The following is a 27,380-nucleotide window of genomic DNA, read 5'->3' on the forward strand; positions in this document are numbered from 1 at the left end:
AGAATTGTAAAAGAAAAAACTCAGAGAATGATAACAAAATTATTTATGGCAGGATCTAGGTAGTTTTAATTACACGTAGCTTTATTGCCTGCAAATATTTATAGCTAGGATATCTCAAAATTGCACGCTTAAAACTGAAGAAAATCAGTTACCGAAGTAATATTATTTTCAGCCCTCGCTATACATTTGTTTACTGTATATTGAGTATACAGTATTAAACTGTCATATTTAAATTTCGTCGTTAGTTTATACTATTTCTGATTGCATATAGTTATTTATAGTAGGAAGTTATTCAATTTGCTAAAAGATTAGGTATTTCTTAAATAGCTTTCTCTAAGTTAATATTTATTAAACAAAAAAAAAAATAGATTAACGTATTTTCTGTAATATTTGTGTCCAAATTTTATGAATTATTATTCTTTTTGTTACGTAAAATATTAAACGAAGTAATATTGTTTCTTTATTTTTAACCCATCTTTAAATGAAAAGTGAAAGTACAGAGTATTTAAACGACCAATAAGGAATCCTTACATAATATTATAGCATACTTAAAAGTAAAGTATTGTTGGTCAATCTCATAATATTTTTTATTATTTATGTATAATTTTATATTTTATCTTTAGTTTTCTATTTGTTTAATTAGATAACAGAGAAAATTAACTTAATACAATCTGATTGATATAACGTATTGAGTGTAACGTATTAAATAAATTTCTTCGAATATTTTTTTTTTATTTTTTTGACATTAACAGAAATTATTACAGTTTATCACTCGCATTTTTCATTAACAAACAAATTACTGATATTTTATTTTTGTTGAATAATATTTAAATATTACCTTAATTGTAATTCATATTTTTCTTCATTTGAGTAATGTTTGATTCTATATTATATATTTACCTGTATTTAGAAAATTAATTATTTTAACTTAGCCTGGTGTTTAAATTTATGAATATACAATCTACTAAAAAGAGTGTTGACTTATTTTTAAAATAATAATATTTTATAATCTTTTATTAAATGTAAAGCTTTTCATTACAAAGTTAAATAAATAAAAAAAAAATTAAACTAATTTTCTTTTATCTATTATAGAACAGACAATGTACATCTTTTTATTTAAATAGCTACTTAGCATATATGTATTTTTGCAATATAACAGTATTTTAATACGTAGTTACAGTAAAATATTTTCTAATGAATTACTGCTACACTATCAGATATAAAGGTAAGTGTCCAAAGACCTAGTTGTAAATTTCTTTAAATTGTTAATGATATCTAAACAATACAGCTGTTAATTAGCCTGCAATAAAATAGTATCATAATGTAAAACCGAATTATAAAATCGTAAACACCATTATGAAGAGAAATATTTATTTGTATTCCCTTACTCTGCAAAATTTTAATCGTAATATTTTATTTTACCGTTTCTGTTTGAGAAAAAACTATGTAATCTTAATATCACAAACTTATGCAAACTGTTAAACGATTGTAATAATTAAAATTGAACTTTATTTGAGGGCTTTACAATAGTTTAATTGTGTCTGTCTCGTACTCTTATTTTAAGAAAGGAAGAAACTACTTGAAAAGATTCAAAATTAGAACCGAGTTACCATTTTAACTAATACTAGCCGGTCTAGTATTTGTAGTACTTCCCGTTTAGTAAGAGGGGAAGTAGTTGGATGGTTGTGGGAAAATATTGATTAACAATTAAATCCTGTTCAATTTATTAAAAAAAAAAATCAGTGAATTGTAATTTCTTCAGAGCAACGGTTTGGTCAGTACATGATCCAAAACTTTCAGTGATCTGATAATGCGGATTTCAAACTGAATTGGCCTTCATTTTATAAATACTAGTTATAGCCGGTTATCCATCCTGTGTAAAAAAGTATTATACACGTTTCTTAGCGCTACCAGACAAATACGTCAATGAGATGACGTGAAGCTTCCTTTATCATTTTTTTGTTTGTTTGGTATTTTATTAATTTTATATTTGTTAGCTAACCGGAGACAGGTTCACCCAGTCGCGGCGCGTCGCGTTGCGCACACAGATACAGTGGTAGTGGCTCCGTTGGTAGAATCGCTGCGCCGTGTAATATTGTGCCATTAAAACTACTTTTCTCGATAATCAAGAGAGATATCAAAGAAGACAGATACATTTTTTTTTTTGTAAAAAGTTAATTCCAAATACTTAAAGTGGGCTCCGAATTCAATTTGATCAACGATTTGTCCATAGTATAGAGTTGAATATCAGCAAGGAACACTATCCAATTGTTAACGGAAACCATTAAAACAGTACCATGTTGAAACGGTGAAACAATTAGTAACGTTAATGGTACAATCTTCTTTTCAGTTTTAATGCCTATGTTGTAGCAAAATTCCAGCTCAATGGGTCGAGTAGTTTTTGCGTGAAAGAATAACATCATCTGATAAGAATAACAGAATGACTCACAGAAACGCTAGATATATAAATATATATATATAATCAGATAGATAAGTAAACGAAATATAGAAAATTTTACCTTGTAAATTTTATTTTTTTAGTAATATTAAATGCCATGAATCTTATTTAAATAGCATTATAAATTTTTTTTCTTGCATAATAACATTCTCAAAATAATCTTTACGGTCGGAAGTTTTAAATTCATGAAAGTAGTTGAAAGAAATATTCTTGCCCGGTTCTGTGCAAAAAGACCGACTTTTCCTTTATGATGCCTTCACTATTTAGCAGTTAGAAACCCACCGATTTTCAGAGTACGATTAACGAGTAGACCTAATACGCAAACATCAAGTTTTAACTCGCTCATCACTCTGACTGACTGCATAAGCGCGTATGAAAAATACACCACTATACAGTCAACATAACAAAAATTGAGGTTATGTTGTCTATTGTCAATATTAAATTGAGCGTAAGTCAAGAACGATTGAACCAATCTTCATAAAATTTTCACATGCACAACTTCAGGTAGACTGCTATATCTAAATCTCATCCATCGATTAAAAATTTCGAGTTAAACGATATTTTGCCGATCTCTGTGGCAAAGTGTAAGCTTCTCGACTTTTCATCTGGAAGTCCCAGGTTCAAATCGTATAGATTTTCATACTCAAATTCCCATGTACATGCTTCTTTATAAGTTTCTATAGTAACTTAAGTTAGTCTAAAAACAAAGAAGAAGAAGCTGGCTCGTTTCTCTCGTTGAAAAAGGATTTATTACTAACATTTCATTAAAATTCCTTTAATGGCTCGATATACAATAAAGTAATAATACTAATAATACTGCCTTTTAAATACAATAAAAATTAATATTAATCGTATTTAAAAATTTGTACGTGACATGTATAGTTTATTATGCACGTTTATTTAACCTCATATTTTATCTTGCGGTTAAAGAAATGAATTATTCTTTATATCAAATAGCTATTACCGTTCACTTTTATGATGCCCTATTTATTTATTTATTACATTATTATTTATCAATAATGACCTCCAAATAGTTGTAAAATTAAGGTTAACTAATGTTTCTTTGATCGGGAGATTTAAAGTATCATTTAATATGCTCGTAAATGCAATTAATCACACGCACACGCGCGTGCGAGCGTGCACACAAATATATATATATATATATATATATATATATATTTAGTTTTATTAATTACACCTGTTACATTATAGTTTTATAAAATTAATGTGATAAAAAGTTTTCAAAAGTCCTGTGTCCAGGTTGATCGTTAAAATAAATTAAAAACAATATGGAATGTGATTTAATTGGTTGGTGAAAGTCATAATAGCCATTGTATTGTGTATTATACTATACTATAAGATATTTACATCATTACAGAGTAAATATTATTTTGTTATACTTATCTAATAAACTGCAATGAAATGTTATTTTATATTTTCTACCCAATCATTTTTTATTAGTTAAAACAAAAGTATTCCGTACTTAACTTTTTTATTATTTATTTTTTTTATTCCTCTTAAGGCTGACAGTTACTCTTTGTTATAATCGACTGATTTACTTTCATAATTGTATAAACTTCTGGATGATATCCTCTAATTTATTGTATTATTATTATTATTTTATTTTCCTTCGTAGTTTTTAATGGTTTAAACTATCGTTCTGTTTAAAATAAATAAATAGAAAAAACATTAAAGATACAAAAATTCAGCAAAAAAAAAGTCTACTGAATTATTATGCTAAATTAGTAGTAGTATGTATATATATGAAATAAATAATGTACTTTTTAGTTGATCCCGTTAACAAAATTTCTTTATTTTTTTTTCATTCTTTTTTTTCATAAACAACTTTTTATTTATATAATTAGTTATTCGCATTAATAATTAAATTCATAAAAGTTAAAGAAAGTTTAAAATAATTTGTTTTTTTTTTAGAATTTAATCTGTTTTGTTTTTATTACTTGTAAGTACTGTTTTTTAAAATGAAATCTTTCATAAATCTTAGCTATATTGGCCATAGATCGTTTGTTTTTCTTTTTAACACAACGCTATATCATAATTTTTGAAAATTGTTAATTAAAAAAAAATATGTTTTATATTGAATCGTCCTTTGGTATTGTAGAGTCCAGTACGTATCCATTCGTGCAAACACAAAAGATTGGCAACGTTATTGGAAAGTTTCTAGAAGAGAAGATGTATGTATTGCTCTTTTTTTTCTTTTTGTTTTATTATATCTAGGAGGCTTTTGATAACGTCTGGATTCGTGGTCTATTCTATAAATTGAAAAAGAGCCATCCTCTCAACTGTATTACTTGATGCTACACAGCTACCTGGACGGAAGTTGTTCCCGGGAGTCGGGTATTTCTAAGGGGTTGTTCTGGTGTCAGTTTTATACTCGGTATTCACTGCGGACCTCCCTACTCCAAAGAATATCATAGTTGCATCGTTTGTGGAGGATACGGCATCTTGGGTGTTGATGCTGACTCTATCGTCGCTTCTGCAAAACTGCAAACTGTATTGGATCTAAATAACGAGTGTCTATGTAAATCGAAAATTAAGGTTAATCCGGCTATGTCTACGCATATTACGTCTGCGATATTACGTTCGCTAGTTCAACGTAATGGCGTTTTTATTCCTCATGTTAACAGCGTGCGATACCTAGGATTGCATCTGATTGCCGTCTGATGGAGAAGTTATTTCAGGGGGATAAGAACGTAGCTTAACTTTACGTTAGGGGAAACGTACTGGTTCCTAGGCAAGGAGGTCGCAACTATCATTACCCAACAAGCAATTACTATACTCGGCTGTCCTAAAACTGATTTGGACTTAGGAAATTCAACTACGGGGTACGACAAATATTCTAATTGTACAGCTATTCCAGAACGAACTATTGAGAAATATAAGAGAAGCGCCGTGGTTTGCGGAAAACACTGAAATACATGATTATCTGGGGTTGCCAATCATCCGAGAGGAAATACGGCGATTAGGTAAAAGATAAAAAATGAGACTGAACAAACATGTACTGGCTCGCGGTTAACCTCCTGAATAACAGCGAGGACATTAGGCGGCTTCATCTATTAGATCTGTAAGTTCCTCAAGAATTCAGATGAATCAGCAATCCTAGGGTGTTGTACATCGTCAGAATTCATTTCGATCGCTACTTACTTTTGTTGGTTATTTAATTTTTTTCACTGTCTCTTTGATTAATTTTTCTTTCTGTTACTGATAACACTATTTGTCGGCATTTCTTTGTTTTTTATGTTCTGAACTTTATCAGTGTTCGTTGGAGTAATTGTATGTAATTATTTATGTTTAATATATATTTATGAATTCTGTGTAATATATATATATATATATATATACCGTTCTTTGAGGCATTTCAATAGAAACACCTCTCTGCACGTCACTTTTTCTTGTATTAAAATTTACTTGTGGTTCCAGTAAATTGGAACCGATTATAAATTAAACACTACGGCAAAAATAAAAATTATTTATATATATATATATCTCCATTTCTGTTCTATTACTTTCAAGTGTTTATATTAATAAAATCAAATAAAGTTAAAAATAATCCGTTTTTCGGCTATAAAAATCACATCAAATTAAAATATTAATTATAAAAATAATAAAAAAAAGCATGTTTGTATATCTGCGTCAATCAGTAAGCATCTTAAAAAAATATATAAAAATTTTACAAATTGTACATAACTAGAAAATTACAAAACGTTTATATGAAAAAGTTGCTAGAAACAAGAATAAAATCTAATTTAATTGATTTCTTAAATAACTTTAAATTAGAATTTTTTTATTAATTTTTGTACAATTCCTCCTTCATATTTAACATATTAAAATTTCATTAACCGTTTTTGAAAAGTTATTTTTGAAATTTAACATTTTTTTTAAGTACTAAAACAGTTGTTAGTAGTTTATTAAACAATGCTTAATAATAAATTATTTTTCAAAACGTATTGAAATTTTATCAAAGTGGTTTTGATCTCACTCAATGCTTTAAAATTATCTTTAATTGTATTGTTTTATGTAAAAATAATTATAATGTATATGTCATTTATAAAGATGAATTAAACGCTGTTTTCTGCCTTTCAAAAATGAACACTGTTTTCAGTATTAATAACTATTTGTTTTCCTCCATGAGAGAGAGAGAGAGAGAGAGAGAGTTATAGGTTATTCTTCGATTTTATTTTTAAGTTATGTAAGAGTAATATGATTCTGTTTTTTTATTTGTTAATGGCTTTGAATTCTGTTAATGTAACTATTTTTAACTTTTCATAAAATAATTATTTTCTGAATTAAAATAACTGTTATTTTATTACCGTTTACCGCTCAGGTTCGATCTGAAAGTTTTTTTGTTCCCTATAATTTTTAAATCCCATTTAATTACACCGTAATTAGAAAATCATATAAATGTTCTCATATCCAAGAGAATTCTAAGCTACTTTTTTAAACGTATAAAAAGAAAGAAGATTGATAATTATTTTCTATACCAGAGTTTTAAATAAGAATTTCCTTATTTCGATTTATTTCTTTTATATAATTAATTATTTTTGATATTCATTAAAAATTTTTATTTATATAGTTGTAATATTTTATTGATTTCATAGATATTTTTTTATTTTATTATGTGGATACTTTTAAAATTTTCATTTATTTGTTATAGTCTAGTAGCTTTTTACTCGACAAGAATTTTAAATTAAATTTTATTATATATATTTCTTATTGAAATGAATGATGAAAATGTTCTTAACTGAGAAATAAGCTTTAAGCAATCTAATAAAAAAAAGGAAGAAGATTCCTTTGTAGTTTCTAATCGTTCCATTAGGTAGATCGATATTCGTTGGCCTCTGGCTGCGAATAAATTACAGCGCCCTTACTACGTAACGTTTGCTTTTTCTCTGTGGGTGAGCGAGCCATCTTATTCAACTAAAAGAACCATTCGTTTCCAAGGTTAATCCTAGATTAGACTTATGGCTGTCCGGTCGTACTAATTGAACCCACGGTTCACATTTATCATCGTTAAACTTCTTCTCACCTTATCTCTTAGTAAACGTAAATCTCATACTATAGTCTGTGCAAACTCAACTAATTTTCGCTCTCAGTTGTCAACTTTTTTTTAAATTTACTTCATTTACAGTATTTTTGGTGATATACTTTATTAAATTACTTACAGGTTTTAAGTTAAAACTTTAATTAAATTTCAATACTCAGATCATAAATTATTATTGAAAGTATGCCCGTGTTTTTCTTCTTCTTTTTTTTTTTTACCATATTTAGTTTATATGCGCATATTTTCTTTTATATTTATTTTCTCTGTATATTTTTATAAGAAACCAGTTTTTGATAATCGAAATATAACATATTAAAGTGAAAAAAATATATATGTAAAAAACACTAGTAATAATGAAACAAACATAACATTTTTCATTTAAGTAAAAAAGCACCTGACGTAAAATGCATGAATAAAAAAATAACAACCTGCCTTTTAGGTACAAATACCAAATTATTTTCATTTAATCTAATGCTAGTTGAAAATCACTAGCTGAGTCAACAGAGACTCCAAAAGGCCTTAATCTCGCAAAAATTCACTACAACAAATAAATTATTGGATTTGGTTGGGAAAGTATGTAGAATAAATGTGCGCCCTAGCTGATATGAGCAAATTTAATTTGTTTATTAACAAATTAGGAAAAAATTGTAGGTTTTCGCAAATAGTGGCTTTATTTTTAATCGTGTGTAAAAAAAAGCACCAGTTGAGGAAATTTTGAATAAAAAAACTCTGGTATACCTTTTTCTACGATCAAACAAAGGGCACTAGCGAATTTTACAATAAGCACAAAAATCGAGCTATTGTAGAGTAGCTTGGAAAGGGGTACCTTCTAGTACACAATAAGACTAAATGGATAAATTGTTAATTTATCCATAATTTCTTAGTTTCCTCGTAGACAAAAGTGTTCAGAAGCTTTTTAATGTGTTAGTTTTCTACTGGAGATATTTATTTTTTCATAAGATTAATGTAAACAAAATACAGTCAAAAAGTATATATTTAAAAAATCCACTTTTTTCCCACGAAGAGCAAAAATATGAAAATTTTGAAAAATAAATCAAGTATAAAGTTAAATATTGATAAATGACGTATTTTTACATAAATTTACAAAGTTGCATAAAAATATCTGTTTTCATTCATTTTTTATAACAATTTGTTTGTAGAATCATTTTCATATGTTTACGAAATATACTAACATTACTTCATTGCAAAATTAAAGTTTTTGAAAAACCATTTATGCCATCTTAAAGCACTGGTTTTACCTTACAAAAAAAAAAAAATATTTTTATAATTGAAAAATTAGAATTAATAATGATTGGTTTTGAGTGTTAGCCGAGGTACCAAAACTCGCTTTTTCTAAAAAATGCAATTTTCAGATTTTAATAAATAAATAATTAAATACGATATACAGATGTAGATTACGAATATAGAATACGAACATAGATTATATTCCCTTATGGAATGATTAGGTAGTAGTAAGCTCACGAATAGAACGCTTTATTAATTTTTTTAATTTTCTGCGATTTGTTTATTGTTATAGACATTTCATCAACAACTTGCAAATTTTCAGAGTAGATCTGGATAAAGAGTAATCAGAAATGAAAAATACTTCGAACATTTAACTAGTTTATAACCTTGGGTCTTATGAATCCATAGCTCTTTGAATTCTTTAATTACATCTAATAGCAACAGAGTTATGGAAGTTTATTTACTGCGCACCTTCGAGTTACGCTATCTGTGTATGATAGCTATAGATCGAGTTTTGGTGAATATTGTAAAATTCGCTAGCGCCCTTAGTTTTTATCGTAGAAAAAATTACCCGAAATGTTTTTTAGTATGGGTGCTTTTAATATTTATATGTGAATAAAAATAAAGCTGCTACCGGTGAAAAAATAAAAATGTTTCCTTATATTGTTAACAAATTAAAAAGTTTACCGTGTAAAATTGCGGACTCAGTGGAATAGATTCTAACTGCCGAGTCCTCTTACGGCCTTACATAACATCTGGGAGAATGTGCTCGAGAAACTTCTTTCCCCGAGTAACAGAAGAGACCAAGTCATCTTAACTCGCTAAGGATTGGCACACCAGGCTTACCCACGCTCATCTATGTGGCTTTCCTCAGAACTGTGAGGCTTGTAAGGTCAAATAGTCCGTGTACCATCTGCTGTTTGATTGCCCAATTTTTGGAACCATCCGTTCCAAAACCATCCGTTTCACCTATGTTCTGATATGAAATATTTACTAAATATTTCATATTTAGTAAAAGAAGGTGTAAAAGTCTGTTGCGGTTCCTCTCCTACAGTGGAATGAAGAATGCAATTTAGTGGTTTTTGTCTGATTTATGTATTTAAGTTTGTGTTTGTTGATACTTTTCTTTGTTTATTTTTTATTATTCCTGTTTCTTTATTGTTTATTTTTATTGTTGTTTTATGTAAGGTTACATGATAATTTTACTTCAGTCGCCAATGACTAAAGTATGTATAATTGACTTTAAAAAAAAAATAATAATAAGTAGTAATCACTCGTGTACGCTAAGGCACAATTTTATTGTACACCTTTTTCAGAACCCGTTACATTAATTTATTTATTTGTTGTAAATTTTTAAAAGGTTAAAATCTGTGTTGATCCAACTGTACTACCAAAAGTAATGTATGTACCTATTCTAATAAATAAAAAGTATCCTGTATCAGGGTTACAAGAAAAATTGGAAGTAAAATGGTTTCCCATTACCTTCTTTTGGAATAAAATAGGTGATATTTTCCAAGTTAATTAGGTGATATTTTCCTCTTTTAATTAAAAGGAGCTTACTATAGTCCACAGTTAACAACTTTAGTTTGAGATATAACAGTTATGACTGATCTCTGTAATGTTTCAGATGTTTTACATATATTACAGCCTTTCAGGCAGGCTGAGAAAGTTAGTACAAAACAAAAAAATTAACGAAATCACTCTATTTAATATTTCTATGAATAGAAAATGAGAAATCCAATAATCAAACCATCGATTTCGATAATTACTTACTTGTTAATCCTGTTAAACATTTCTGAGAGCATCTTAGTAATTGTTAATAGTTCATTATTTATTCATTAACTTTATTTAAAAAGAATTTATGCTTCCATAAGAAAGTTAATTGTAGTAATAATAATTTTTGAAAATGTTGGCTCCTTGATTGGCAATTAATACAGAATACGTAAAATAAATATCACTATAAAATCGCATGGTATCAATAAACAGGAAATAATTATTATAAAAAATCAATGTTTTAGTTTAAATATCGGTTAAATTATAAGATAATTTGATATTTCAACATTTAACTAATAAAAATTTTTATTAACAGATTGATTATTTTTTTACGTCACAGTAGAATAAACCTGATTTCAGTCTGGCTGTTAGTTTAAACTGTATTTTCCCTATAAATTACCATTAATTAAACCCCTAACAAAATTATAACTATAATATTGGATTTCGATTCCAGCTAGAAGTAATTAATATTTTAACTGGATTTTAAATACATATTATTTTGAAACAGAGTTAATTAAAATAAAAATATTTATTCATCAAATATTTTTATTTTTTCATTTTATATTTTATAAAGAAAATAAAGAATTCTGTGATTTCGTTATCAATTTCTTTTTTTAATTTAAGCTTTGATGATAAAATTAAAAAAAAAACGCTTCAAGGTAATTTATTGTAGCTGATAAATTATGGTATTGATTGTTGTTATAGCAAATCTATTTTTTTTTTTGTCAAATTGTGTTGCTGCCAGAATATCTGTCGTCTCAAAACATCTGATAGGTTGTAAAGAGTAGACAAGTAAGTAGGTTGGGATGGTGTGTTGATAAGTATTGACAACAAGGCAATACCCATCCCTACTTTCGTTAACTGAATAAATACACACTAAAAATTTATAGTGTAGCAAATTTGTATTTATTATTCATTTTTTCCAATGTACATGTTTTGGCTTAAAATTGATAAGGTTTTTTTTTCTTAAAAACAAAGAAAATATATAGTATTAAAAAAAATACTATATTTGCAATTTTATAATTATTTTTATTTTTTCGCAAAATAAAAAAAAACTTAAAGGAAAGAATAGACAAAAGATTTTAATTAATGAAATTAATTTATCAGTCAACATTTTTATTATTTTTATTTTTACATAATTCATTAAAGTTAATGCCATTAACTTTTTGCAATATTATTATAATGAATAATTATGAAGGCCATGCTTATAGAAGTGTGTCGTGTACATCCTATGACTTAACAAACCTAAACTAACATGCTCACTATTTTATATAATTTTTTTATTATGTTTTTTTGGAAGCAATGATTTTGTTAATTGCGTTACATTGTTACGTCATTACTTGCAAACACAAAGATTATATACATTTAACATTCACTATTATTATAATATTCTAAATTAGCATCCCCGTTTTGGCTTTGCCCGCGCTATATGTTTACTTACGTTTTCCGTCGCGGTCAGGGGATGTTTAGCTGGTCAGAGTTCTAGTTTCTGCATCTCCCCTATGTTTATTAAACCCGTGCTTGTGAAAATAATAATCGTAAATAAAAATTAAATCTTGTTCAATTTATAAAAACTATCAGTATTTTGTAATCTCTTCAAAGCAACACTTTGGTCAGTACAGGACACACTAATGGGATTTTAGATTTCTTGTCGTGGCTTCGCTCACGAATTACATAATCAGAATTACAAACATAGATTACCATTACAATGTTACCAAATCTATAAAGATTAATTTAACAGCAGTAGCAGAAAGGGTGAAAATGTAAAAAAAAATAATAATAATTTATATTTTTTACTCCTTAAAATATTAAAATTAAAAAACCCGAAAATGGTTTTTATATATTTATCTTCAGAGTGTTTGCAAGCCTAGATCTTCTGAATATCTCGTTTAGTATAATCGGAAATGGGGAAAATTTGTAATCATTGTTCAAAGTTTTTTTACCTTTCTTCACCCCTTTCAAGGTCAAATATCTGAAAATCTATAAATAAAATTTTAGATATTCACATGAAGATTACACTCCAAAAACAAGTTAATATCTTCATTTGTTCCCGAGATAACCAAAAAGTAGTAAATTTCATACATTTCATTTTGTTGATTATGAAACACACTCACGATATGTTCTTTTAAGAGTATATATATTTAGATATATATCGATAGATAGATATCTAAATAACGATAAAAAGAGAAAATAAATTAATCTCTACAAAAAACTAAAACGCTATGTATGAAATAAATAAATTTATTATTTATTTATTCACACTTCTCTTTCTTTAGCACGTTTATTTTCATTTAATTTAATATTGATTACATTTCAGGTTATTTTCTCTTCAGTCCGTCATCACGAAAGAGTTTCAATTCGTGTTATTAATCCTTCGTAAATAATAAAACTTAAAAGGATTTAAAAATGTTAAATTATTATGACATCATTTAAACTAAATAAAATAAATGTAGTTGTTTTGTTAACTCTACTCTTCTCAGGTCAGAATAAATAAATAAAGTTTCAAATTAATTGTCTCTGTCGTTAAATAATTCATTACAGTATTACACGATTTAAGTGTTTACATCTCCCACCCCTTATCTACTAAAAACTTTATCATTGTAACGCTATCCAATTCCTCTCTTAATTCTCTTTTCTTTCCAAATACAACAAACAAAAGGATATTTAAAATGTTAAGTGTGTTTTTCATTAAGTAAAAACATTTAACGTTTTATATTAGATTTTTAAAACCAATTAAATTATATATTATTGATTTAATTACCTATTTAATTTATAATAAAATATTATGTTAATTATATTACGTTTTATTTTTGGATTTAACATGATTTATTTGGAAAAAGAAAAAATATATTTTGTCGTAATAAAAAAGTATCATTCAAGAAATCTCTGCTTTACTAAGCTATTGGATTTGTTAGATCTGTATATATATAATTTGTTAACTGTTGGAAGTCAAAAAGGAAACGTCGACGGCTTATTCGTTGAGAGTAATTTAACGTAATTAAAAGATTTTACTTAGCTAATATATTATTTAGCTTAATTCATTTGTCTTTTATTTTGTCATCTAAAACGCGCAAAAAAAGTTTTTTTCAATCTGTGCATGTTAAGAGAATTGTCAAGTTTTCAATTTTTTTGATGGCCCGTTATGATGATTCGGTTTGGCGGCTTGGTGCTCACGTTTATTGTTTCTTGGTTGTTTTAAGGTTACCGTTTCGTCTACTGTTCTACTTAAAGTTGTTTTTTATTTTGTTGTTTTAATGTTAATGTTGACTGAGCATTCGAATTGACTTTCAAAGGCCTATCAAATGTTACATTATTTATTTATGTTATACTATTGTTTGTTTGTTATTTTATGTTATGTTATTGTTTTTGTATTTCTTGAGGATTATCATTGGTTCACTGATGTCCGGTCATACGACTTATAGCTTCACTAACATGTATCAGTATTAAAAGAAAGTTGTATAAACTAAATAAAAATTTAAAAAAATATTTTACAATATGTATTTATAAAGAGTAAATATCATAATGAATATTTACATGTGCGTATATATATATATATATATATATATATATATATATATATATATATATATATTCATTATAACGTACACAGTATATAGGAATATATCATATATTCCTTTTACCAACAGGCGTTACTTATTCATAATCGACCCAAGTTACACGAACAAGGTGACACATTTTTAAAAACTATACACAGAATTACAAACTTAGTTTTCTTAACATCTAAAATGAATTTAATTTTTAATTTAACATTATTAGTAGTTAGCCCGAGGCAAATTTGAAAAATAAATTTTTACTTTATCTTATATAAAGAAGTTCCGATAACGATAACGGAAGCCGTTATTTAATTACATAACTTCATGGAGAGTAATTTTAACAAAAATTTTAAAAGAATAATACATATATTCATTTTTAAAAACAAAAAAGGAAAGATAAACGATAAAATGTCAAAGAACAAAATTCACTAAAAATCTTTCCTTTTACATACATACATATATACTTTTTTTGTTATGTAAACTAGAGGTCTAGTCTAGCCAGGGCGATCCGTTCCCTGGACCTTCAACGCGTTCATACTCTTCTGTTTGTGAGAATATTAAGTATTTTACATATATTAATTAAAGAAAAAAAAGATAAGTAATCTGACTTAATTATATATTTCTGTTGCCATGGTGAGAGAAATATAATGAAGTAAAAGGATTAATATATTTACAATTTATGGTATATATATGAATATATATATATATATATATATATATATATATATATAAATATATATACATCGTTCGTATCAAGAAGCATGGTGCTTCTACTTACTTATGTTTATGAAACATTTCAAAGATTTATGTCTACAATAGATTTTTTAACAAAATGTAAAAAAATAATAAGTATAATAAATGTTAATGTAAATAACGTTTATATATGTTTATAATACACATGTTTTTTCTACTAGATGGTATTGCTCAACAACGGCTGCGCTCAACAGCCGCCCGGCGCACACGTGGTCGGCTCTGCGCTAATACCAGCTAAAATAAAAATGTGAGCACGTACAAAAAACAAACCATCGCACTATGTGTTTTTATTGGAGAGATATTTAGCACACCCAAACATATATGTATATATATTGTAAAACCACGACTACATTTTGTTAACCCTGGTAATTAAAAAAAATATAAAACTCAACAATTACATTTTTCTACTTTATTTAATTCCATAAGTTGTAAAAAAAGTAATTTTTCTGTTTCTGTACTATAACGTTTGGATTACGCGGCTAAAACTTGTATCATAATGAAGGTCATTATCAAACAGATTTTCATTATGATACAGGTGTTAAACCAATCAAAAGCCTAGTCTTTTCAACCGCTGAACAATCAGAAGCGGGTATTGTTTATTGTATCTTTTGTTTTTCACTGTGATTTTAATTTGATTTAGTAGTTAGCAAGCAGAGGTTAATTTGAATGTACACTGATAGATAACTAAGTTTCTATATTATAATGTTTATCCTTTTGTTAATTATGTCGGATTCTGAGGAAGAAATGTCTTTAACACCAATCTATATTAAAAAAAAAAAAGAGCAGAACTTATTACTGATAACCTGTTGCTAATGAAATGTGTTTTTTAATTGTATTTTTAGAAAAATTATAAAAAATATTCGGTAAACAATGTATTTTATCATTGATTTTAATCAAAATCCCACTTTTTTCTCACCCGTAGAAAAAATACTGTACGTAACTCTCTATAATGGCCATTTATTCGCTCGACCAGTTTGAGACACTCGCCAAGCCTCGTGTCGTAACTATTATATTTAGTACTATTTTAATAATACTTCGCACTCTGCATTATTATTGGCTATCATTATAGGCTCGTTTCATAATAGATTTTATTTTAGATTAAGCAAGTTAAATAAATGAAATAATTTTTTGATCTTTTAAAACATTTTAAAAACTAATAATACAAATATTTTATTTAAAATGTTTCTTTACTCCTTTAATTTGAACTAAATTATTCCTTAATTGGAAAAAAGTGTCTTTAAAAATATATGCAATCTCACTTAGAGAGGAAGTTCTAATAAAACATTTTATGTCTGTACTTTATATGTTATTTGCTATAAAAGAGCGGGAATTAAATAGTAGCGGTCATTAGCCTGTGGTGATTGGGTAGCGTATGAAAGATAGTATGCCTGACGGGATTCGAACCCGGGACCTCCACACGAAATGCTGTGATGCTACCTACGCAGCCACGGAGATAGGCAGCCATGGAAGTCGTAGGTTATGGATGGTTTCATTATAATTAATAAAAATTTGTAATTTTTTTTTTCGAAAATGTTATTAATTTACATTGAATATTCGAAGATTTAGAAATGAATATAATTTATAAATAAATAAATTTTAAGGCGGGTAAATAATATCTAAAGTTAAAGTAAATTTAAAACTTTTGTTTAAAAAGTGAGAATTTTGAGATTAATTTATAAAGGAAATAGATACTTATTTACTCTTTTTAAAAAGTTATTAAAAATTTCATACAAGTTTTTTCCAAGTGGTTGAATGAACTGAATCAACCTTATCACCCTACTTGTTTTTCGTTTAGTCTTTATTTAAGAAAGACTAATTCGAAGATGGAAGTAAGACTAAGTAACTAAAGGTAATAAATGAGATAAGTCTAAAGGGTTAAGACAAACTGGAAAGTAGGGTTACTTCCGGTTACATTGCTGAAGAAACATCTTCTTTAGTCACTTGCAGTTTCATCGTCTGACTTTCTCTGATCTCTTCTTTCTAAATCTTTATCTTTCTATTCTTCTCTATGTATTTCTTTCTTTGTTTTAACTCTGTACGGTATTTACTGTTTTCTTGTAGATGATTTAACCGAGTAATCACGTTTGTTCTCTTTTAATGTTTAGATCCATATACATTTTATATATTTTTATTACGCTCGTATTTTATTTTATATAAATATATGAGGGGAATACATATTATATTAATGTTTATCGGCAGGAAAATTTACAGCACGTATTTGATTTATAATTATTCTTTAGATAGCATATTCACGCCTAATTAGAATATTTACAAAATGTATTTTCACTTCTTGTTCAACATTTGTTAACGTGATTAATTATTTTAACATAAAACCAAAATCCCTCCCATCAAATTTTATACGATTCAAAACATTAAAAACCCGTAATTTAGTACGAAACTGGGTTCTGTTTATTCCTCTCCGCTAAATTTTTATTTATTTATCTTTATTTAATTTATTTTGGAAAAACAATTTTATTACAATATTAATGAATTAAAAGATGTAAATTAGTCATCCCAAAATCAATATTTAGTGAAATATTGTTCCCAACCGCTTTAAAATACCCCAATCTTTTGTTCGGCTGTGAGCGAGATTACAACCCTCTGCCTGTTCAAGATCTTGAAACTATTCTAAGAATGGAATAACTTATTTACTTACTACTGTGCTTCAAAATATGTATTACCTTTCTTGCCGTTTTATTTATTTATTTTTTTACTTTTAATTCCTACTTCATAATTTTTATTTCGGTGAGCAATTTGTTCCATAAGGTGCGAAAAACTAAGCAGCTTAGCTAACCAAGCTCGCCAGTTGATTCTTCGATTTTTCTGCTTCAAACCACTGGAGAGGGGTAAACCAGGAACAACTGTGTCGTTTCCGGGTCCCTCCCTAGCGGCCGGGACTCGATCTGCACACTTTGTTATTTTCTTCTATGCCTGCCTTAAACCGCCAGGCCGGGGAAACCGGGCCCGACTATGTCGTTCCCAGCCCCCACCTAGCGGCCGGATCTCGGTCTTTTTATCTCCCTTTTTTTTATTCTATTTTGACATTAAAGTCTCTGATCCATTCCTTAAAATCTGTCTCTTTAGTTTTTAGGATCTCGATGAGCAGGTTTAACTATCCTGAATTCTTGCTGACCTTTAAGCATGCTATGTGTGTGTGTGTGTGTGTGTGTGTGTGTGTGTGTGTGTGTATGTGTTCTTCCCATTTGACGCATTCAAATATCGTGTTTTGTGGGGAGTCTTCACTTCCGCAATAGACACAGTTAACGAATTCTTTCTTTTTAAATTTATTCGGGTAGTCACCGAATGTTTCCTCTCCATCCATCGTCCCAATCTGGGGATTAACCTTCGCGTCCAGGAACTTGTACAGGTCGTGTTCCATTCTTTCTGCCATTCTTGATATAGCAATCCGGCAGCGTTTTCAAATTCATTCTTCATTGTATGGAGTTTAATCTAATTTTGTTCTTCTTAATGTTAAAAGCCGAAAACCAAGCCGAAGTGGCATTCAATATGATGGACGTCACTGCTGTGAGGATCAATCTTCTTTTTCTAGCCTTTGGTTGCCATGTGGATTGACTTTTCTTTTTCCTGCTAAGCCTCCGGTAATTAACTTTCAGGTAATACTTCAGAGGATGAATGAGGGTGATATATATGAGTGTAAATAAAGTGTAGTCTTGTACAGTCTCAGTTCGACCATTCCTGAGATGTGTAGTTAATTGAAACCCCCAGCTACCAAAGAACACCGGTATCCACGATCTAATATTCATATCCGTGTAAAAATACCCGACTTCACTAGGACTTGAACGCTGGAACTCTCGACTTCCAAATCAGCTGATTTGGGACGACGCGTTCATCACTAGACCAACCCGGTGGGTTGTGGGTATGTGGATTGACCTGGAAACACTCTTTCGTACCCTGTTGCTACAGTTGATATTTGAAGTAAAAAAAGACAAAATTTAGCCTCCAAACTATAAATTCAAATATAAAGTACATCCATTAGAAATCTCTGAATTGTCATAAAAATTTACTTTTTATGAAAAATCCCAGTTAATAAAACTAACAAAAATAAAAGAATTTTACAACGATTTTTGCCTTTATTTATCTGTAAAATGTACCATTATAATTTTTTTCATTAGATTTAAACTTAATTTTTATTAGTTATCACACTTTAATTTATTTAAGAAAATAAATCATGATAAATTATCCATGAATGATTTATGGAATTTTACGCTTTATTTCTTTGTGGAATTTGCAATTTGAATACCTGAGTTAACAATAAATTTGGTATTTTTTAGCGTTGCTTATCTTATATTCTATCTTCAAGAATATATCGATATAAAAAACTAATAGGATTCAATATTTTTTTAAAGATATTCTTTTTATCTACTACGTTACAAAATTACTATTACGTAAGGTAACTTAAAGATATTTTTTATATTCGTATAAAATTAAGAAAAGGAATTTTATGAAATGTTTAAAAAAATTTCTAATACTGAATATGAATCAATTGTGTTTTTTGATAATTCGAAATTCTTCTGCAGTTATTTCTTTATTCTCTTAGTAACTACGTACAAAATACCTTGTTGCAGTTGTCTTTTTTATGATGATTGAGGAAAACCTTTTGCAGCGTGTGAAAATTTACAGAAAATCTTACTGGAATTCGAATTTATAACCTAACTAAAAATGTTACCACTTCACGACGGAGATTGGAATGTTAGTTTACATAGCCTCTGAAATTTCAAATTTTTGTTCCTATTTCTGTTATGATAAAGAGATTTATCTATCTTCTAAACTATGATTATATGTAACGTCAATGAACGTTTTTCTGCATATACCTGTGGTTAGAAAAAATCTTATTTCTTAAATTATATATAACTTATTTATATATTCTAGCTGAATTTGTTTTATAAAAATTAAATTATTATAATATACATAAAGCATTCATCTGCTCATAAATTTAACTATAACAAATTTTATCGTAACCTTGATAGAACAAGTATTTAAATCATTATACAATTTTCTAATTTTTTCATTTTTTTGGGTGTGCCGGACACTCATAAAATCATTCAAGCTAACTGAACTTGACCTTTAATGTAACTGTTATTAATTTTGCATATTTTAAAATTATATACCCTTTTTATTCATCGTTATTTTATAATTTTTATAACGCCAATAATAATAATATTTGTGAATTTCTTCCTTTTTGTGATCTACAGAATACGATCATAATAATTTGGAAATGTTCCACATTTTAATATCTAAACATGACTTTAATATGTTTACTGCAATTTGTTATTACTTTTTTTTTTATTTAAAAGGATTTTTATACTTCAGCGATTGAAATTTTCCTATTATAAAGAAGAGAATTAAAATAATCGTTGTAAAAATGAATTGTTTTAATCTGGAATTGCTCCAATTTATTTTATTATACTTATATTTTTTCCATAATAATACACCAAACATGAAGTAGTCTTTTATTTCTTTTAAAAATATTTCTTTTATTCTATTTATTTTTATTAGCTGAGTACTTATATATATATATATATATATATATATATTTTATGTATACTATAATCTATATATACTGCCTACTTTCAAAACAAATAGTTCACAACAAATTATTTTATATACATCTTATACTTTCATAGTTATACAACGTAGCTGAGTTTACTAGGACATCCAAATCATGAATTATAGTACATGTATATGTACTCCAATGTCCTGCATATCAATCTAATGAAATAATTGCCTTTTACCCGTGGACGATATGAATGAATTGATGCTCGTATATGGTTTTTATGTGTCTATTCGCATAATCGAATATACAAAGATGGAAAATTCGATTTAATTATTAAATTAAAACATATATCATTTGTTAATATTTTAATAATATAAAATAATTTACTTTTACTATCTTCAAATATGGTCATTTAGTGGTAACTCGTAGGCGTGGTTTGTTAGTAACTGATTTAATATCTTAGTAGGAGATTTTTCTCTATTCATTGAATTTTACATCACCAACAGTTTGAAAGTTTTTCTATTTTTATACTTTTTCTGTTCGTTTGAACTATTTTTTTTAATATATTTAATTTTTTTCATATTTATAATTTTATTTAAAAATTGTATATAAAAATTAATAGGATTCTGTTTAGAAATTTTAATGATATCTTTTAGCAAAGTTATATTGCTTATAATTCTGTATAATAAATATATTATTATTTTTGAGTATAGATTTTTTATTTTAGTAAATATTTGTATACGTAACAATTAAGATTATATTTTATTCTCTATGTTTATAATCTCCTTTAAATTAAAGAGAGGGAAGGTTTTAGTGTACAATATTGTTTAAAAGAGGTGGTACTGTTAGCGAAATAAATGGAATAGAGGGAGGTAACTCAAAGTAGGTTTGCTAATCCAACAAAGCTAATTGGTTGACATAGCAAACAGATAGCACTGTTTAAAATGTTTATTTGGGAAATTTAAAGTGCCTCCGGGATTATTATGGGCTCTAGTTAAAAGCCACTGATGATATCTATTCAAATTTTATAGTTGTAATAGTTGAAGTCTGCCTAGTATTAATATTGGTGGATGTTGGTAACTCTGCTTGTACTCTATGTATAAGTAAGGTCCAGTTAACAACCGCATCTCCGCTTCTCTACCCATGTTGTATTGGATAATATACGGTACAGAGCTGAATATTGAGATCGTTAATGGTATAGCCCATTTATTAACTGTAACAGATCGCCTATCACAAACTAAACATAATTTTGTTTAACTGATAATCAATATATTTCAATCGAGTCACTTCAAATATCAGCTTTCTAAACGTGAAATCTAATTATATACATGTATTCTTTTAATATGATGTAGATTGTGTTTATTGAATACATATTATTTAGCTTTCTCGGTGAAGTGAAGTCATTGTAACAACTTGTCTGTAAGACTGGAATAGATGTTTGCGTATTTTTTCAAAAATTTAATTTGATTATTTAAATTAATTTTAGTGTAACTGAGACATCATCTGTCCCAGGACAGATGACAATAGTCGAAGAAGCTTGCTTCTTGTCCGTCCTCATTCTAAACTGTTTGTTGCCAAATTTTTCAACATTCGATAGCTCAAATTTTGTTCTGTATTTTTACTCGCTCTTCTTTACAAATTTTATTGATACTTCTAACGCGTTTTAATCAACGGTTTTACATTTATATACTATGCATTTGGCTTTCCTGTTCTAATTAAATCTTTTTTTTTTCATTTAATCTCATCGCTTTTCCGAATAATAATAATTAATGTTTATCTCAGAATATGAAATTATTATTTCTTGTGCTTAAATTATTTTAAATATAAGTCATTTGTGATCAGATGTTCTTTTGAGAAAAATATATTTTTACTAAAAATTTTTAAATAAAATTTATTGCTGACAAATAAATTTTCTATTCCCGTTTAACAAATACTCGTAAAATAAAATTATTTCTAAGTTGTTTTTCATTTTGATCCGAAGAATTACACGCATTTTTATCTGTCCATTCATAACTCTGAGTGTGTGTATCTGTGTCAAAGAAAAAGAGAATATTGGTTGAAAGAACCGTTTTACTTTGGTTGGGTTGCGGGTTTACTTTCAAAATAAAATATTTATTTTCTTCATAAGATTAAAGAAAAACGAACTGTCGAAAATTCAATGGAATGGACTCATAAATCTGTCTCGATTAGAAAGCAAATAGAAATCTAAGAGACTAAAAACAGTTGTTTTCTCTTTTCTTTCTTTCCCTTTATAAAATATGTTTACTTCTGATGATAATTTTTAAATTGTAGCATAAACAGATTTATGCTATTCAAAAACTGTTTTTTTTTTATAAATGTGTAGACTAGTATATACACTTTTTTTTCAAAAACATATTTCTTAAAGGCTTGTTAATTATTATATGATGTGATAATGTTTAATACAATTACGAAAAAATTTGTGAGAAAGATAATTTGATGGTATTTTATTTTGTTTTAGTGTTTTATTTCTTATTTGACTAAATATGTCGTTTATTTATATAAATTTTCACTTTAAATAAAGGATTTTCGTAGTTTATTTTAATTATTCGTTAACTTTTGCATTTATTAACATAAATTTATTAAAATAATTTCATTATTGTATGAGCAGTAAGCTCTTAACAGAAAATATAAAGTACTTTTCAAAATGTAATTTTTTTTGTATTTATATTTTTGATGCCGACTTAATTATTTTATGTGGGTAATAATTACTTCTTTTTCAAATGAGAAATTACAAAATTTACCTCATTTTAATTTTCAAATCATTATAAATTTTGGTATATCATTTATCAAAACTATAAAATCTCTTCTAGAGATATCATATTTAAAAAAATAAATAATTCGTATTTCCTGATTTCCATAGATAGGTAATCTTTTGCAAGTAACTAATATTGATAAGTCAACCTATTTATACTTGTATCATACTAGATACAACCTTTGTTTTGAAGATGAATTCTTCTCAAGTATTCAGTAAAAAAAAATTATTTTTGATTGCTTTCAACAAAAAAAAAAATAAATGCTTTAGCATTTTTATGGGACTATTCATAGATAAGAAGTAAATAGATATAAGAAATATATAATACACACACACACATACACACACACACACACACACACACGCATGCACACATAAGAATAAAAATAAAATTTAAGAAAAGGTATATATATATATATACACACGAGAGGTTATCACTAAAGTAAAGGCCGTTTCATTGTAAAATTTTATTCTGAATATTTTACAAATATTTTTTTTATTTTTCTTAAAGTACATACGTTATAATACTTCTTTACATAATTGCCACATGAATTAAGACATTTATCGTAGCGATACACCAGCTTCAATATGCCCTCGTCATATTGATACGTCGTATTTTTCTGCTGCCAGCCCATTTAACTGCTGATTAACAGCATTTTTAAGTTCATCGTCAACCACGAATCGCTTACCGCTCGAAAATTCATTCAATTTCCCAAACAACTGGTAATCAGAATGTGCAAAGTACGGACTATATGGTGGGTGATCGTAAATTTCCCATCCAAATGTTCTCAGTAAACCATGTGTTGAACACGCAACATGTGGATGTGAATTATCAGGCAGCAGGGCAACGCCGTCGGTCAGTCTTCCACGTCACCGATTTTTAATGACGCACCGTAACTTACGATGAGTTTCGCAATAGGCTTCTGCATATATATAGTCGTTCCACGGGGCATGAAATCAATTAGCTGTATGCCAAACCGATTCCAAAAGACTGTGACCATCAGTTTGCGTCTAAATGGCTGTGGCTTGATCTTTGTCGGTCTGGTTGGTGATTGAGAATGACGCCATTCACTTAACTGGCATTTTCTCTCTGGCGGGTAGTACGAAATCCGTGTTTCATTGCCGGTAACGATTGAATTAAGAAACTCATCACCTTTTTCAGCGTAGCGCATCAAAAAATCAAAAGCAGATCCCATTCGATTCGAATTTTTTGTGACGTTCCGTTCAGGCGTACGACACCCAACGTGCACAAACCTTTCTGAAGCCTACTCGTAAATCGTCATAAGCAATGAGATCGACAACAGCTTTTGAAATATCAGGAAAAAGAAGAGCCAGTTCGGAAATTGTTGGGCAACTATCTTTTCTGATTTTATCGTCGACGCGTTTCAACAAGTCCTCGGTGATTATCGAGGGTTCCCCGAACGTTCTTCATCGTGCACATTAATTCTAAATCTTTCACACCATTTTCGGACGTTTCTTTCATTCATTACATTATCCCCGAACATAGTAACCAACTGCCTATAAATTTTTATGATTGAAAATCATATAACCACGTATTTCACAGTAGGCGGCAACACCGATTTTCCTATTCATTTTATAACGTAATAACTCACATGTAATCAAAGATACTAAGACGCGACCGCTAACAGTCAACAATTCAGTGAATACATTACTAGCGTGACCATGAACGACACAGTTTCGCCAACCTTATGGAGAGAAATTTCCCAGTGGTCTTTACTTTAGAGATATCCTTCGTATATACGCCTATATTAACATCCCGTAGAGGATTCGCTTGTGCTATATGTTACTTGTGTTTCCTGTCGCGGTCAGTTTTTTTAAAATGTTTTTTAGTCAGATAAATAGAGGCAGGTGCAGCCAATCGCATCACAGATGCAGAAAGAGTGGCAGTGGCTGTTTTCGTTGAGCTGCTGTCCCGGATACCGTCACACCCCTTAAAAAATCGAAATTAAAAAAACTGCAAATTGTTTTTTATATATTTATCAGAAAAGTATTTGTAAACCCAAATCTTCTGAATATCTCGTTTACTATTGTCGGAAATGGGGAAAATTTAGAATCATTTCTCAAAATTTTTTATCTTTCTTCATACCTTTCCAGGTCGAATTTCTGAAAATCTACCAAATTGCTTTTTAATTATTCTCATGGAGATTACAAACCGAAAATCAAGTCGATACCTTCATTTGTTTTCGATAATTTAAAACAAATTAAATTTCATTGTTACTCCATTTTAACCCTTTAAACTCGGATTTTCAAAAAAATCCTTTTTCAGGGTGCACTTACCTCGTGAGAAGAACGTGTATACAAATTTTCATCAATTTACTTTTAGTAGTTTTTACTGGACATTGATTATAAATCAGTCACAAATTCTTTAAATAAAATTAGTAAATTTCATGAAATATTTTTTTTTTTTTAATCATGCCTACTATAAAGAGCGTTAAAGAATAATTTATTCGTAAGGAGTTCAACTAAGAAAGAGAATTCGTTTGAAGTTTCCAAAATACATTTAAGAAGTTAAAAGAAAATTTTAAAGTTGTATTCTGCGTTACGTGATGTATAAAACACTTTGAACTCCTGAAATTTCTGTGTATATTGCTTCTCTACTTGTGTTTTTGTTATTTACTTGGAATGTTCATTTTCTTCTATTATTATTTTTACCTTAAATTATAACATGAGAACTTGGAAGCGTAATATAATCTTGGAAAAGCATATATAGAATGAATAAATATTGAGACCTGTATGTATATTGTAATAAATTTGTTCTATAAAAGAGATAACTTTTATTTTATTTATTTAATCCACATTCTTTATTTATTTTTATGTAATACTGGTATTATTGAATTGTCTTCATTCGGTTTTTATTTAATTTATATGAAATATTGGAGACATAATCTTCTTTTATAAGTATAATGTATTGTTAAATACAAAAAAATAATTATTGTTCTTGAAAGTTTTATTCCACAGTTAGAAATTCGACAAAAAGTTTGGTGAGTAATTTTTCAATCACCAAACTGATTTTTAAAATTAATATACATTATTAAAATATCTGAAACAACATACTTTATCTTTAACTGTTCGCAGTAACCGACAGAACCAATCATGAAATTTTAACTGTAGCTTTCTTATGACCATCGGAATGTTTTCCGTAGTTCTAACCTCATACGTCTTACTAATATATATTAATCATAAATTTAAAAAAAAAACTGTGTAAATAAATAATCTAGACTTTTATTAAATATAATGGTGGCATTGTCTACATCGATCATTGTTTAAGCCAGTATCGACTTCTTCAGTCAGTTATGTTTTTTTTTTTTTAATCAGTTTCCCAAGTAATGAAACTATAAGTACTTTCTTTGTAATTAAATCAAAGAAAGTAAAATATTCTTCGGACAACAGTCTCAAGATCCAGCACATTAAACGTTTTCAGTCGTCTCACATCCTCACTGTTATCCAATAGGTTAACAACCCGATGATTTCCATGAGTGTTATGCTTATGTATATACTTTGAATTTCTTCTCGAATAGATGGTAATCTTGGGTCTCCTTGCTTTTCATAAACCGTGGCGCTTCCGATATATTCCTGAACGCTTTGTTCTAAAACCTTTGTGTGATTTCGATATTGCTATTGCTTGCTGAATCTCAAAGTTGTATCCCGTTGGCCCATATTAGCTTTAAAAATGCCTTATTCAACAACAGTTTGTTATTTAACGACAACACGGATTTCCTTTCTATTAACTAGTACAAACGCCTAAGCTTGATTTTTAATCGGCTTTCTCTTTTCTCTCAAGTGATTTTTCCATGTTAAGTGGTGGCTCAAATGATGACCTAGGTATCGTACTTATCCGAATGAGGGATATAAAGTCCATCTAAGCAGACTCGGGCAGACTCTTCTCCTCATTCCAAACATCATATGATTCGAATTTGAAGTATTTAAATGTATCTTTCATTTAGCTAGCCGTTCACTGAGAAGGTCTAACTCTGATTGCAGTTTCTTCGATATTATTTTTGTGTTAACCGATATAATCACCGTGTCATCAACAAAGGTCGCTAGAGAGATATTTTTCGTGCTAGGAATATGACCAATGTAGATTGTATGCAAAATCGGGTCCAAGACTGAACCCTGTGAAACCCCCGATTTCCTATCAAAAATCCTGAAAACATGTGAAACCGTTCATCAACATGCTATGCAACATGTGAAAACCGTTCATCAAGGTAGTTGCGTAATATTAAATAGTA

The 27,380-nt window shown here is 28.2% G+C and overlaps 1 protein-coding gene across 1 annotated transcript in view; it reads left to right on the forward strand.

Moving 5' to 3' along the window:
* The window catches only part of IRSp53 (Insulin receptor substrate 53 kDa), a 1,008,929-nt gene that overhangs the window by 427,291 nt on the left and 554,258 nt on the right, over positions 1–27,380 (forward strand). The window lies entirely within an intron of this gene.

Source organism: Lycorma delicatula, chromosome 9 (genome assembly GCF_047948215.1).
Source record: "Lycorma delicatula isolate Av1 chromosome 9, ASM4794821v1, whole genome shotgun sequence".
In the NCBI taxonomy this organism is placed as follows: domain Eukaryota; kingdom Metazoa; phylum Arthropoda; class Insecta; order Hemiptera; family Fulgoridae; genus Lycorma; species Lycorma delicatula.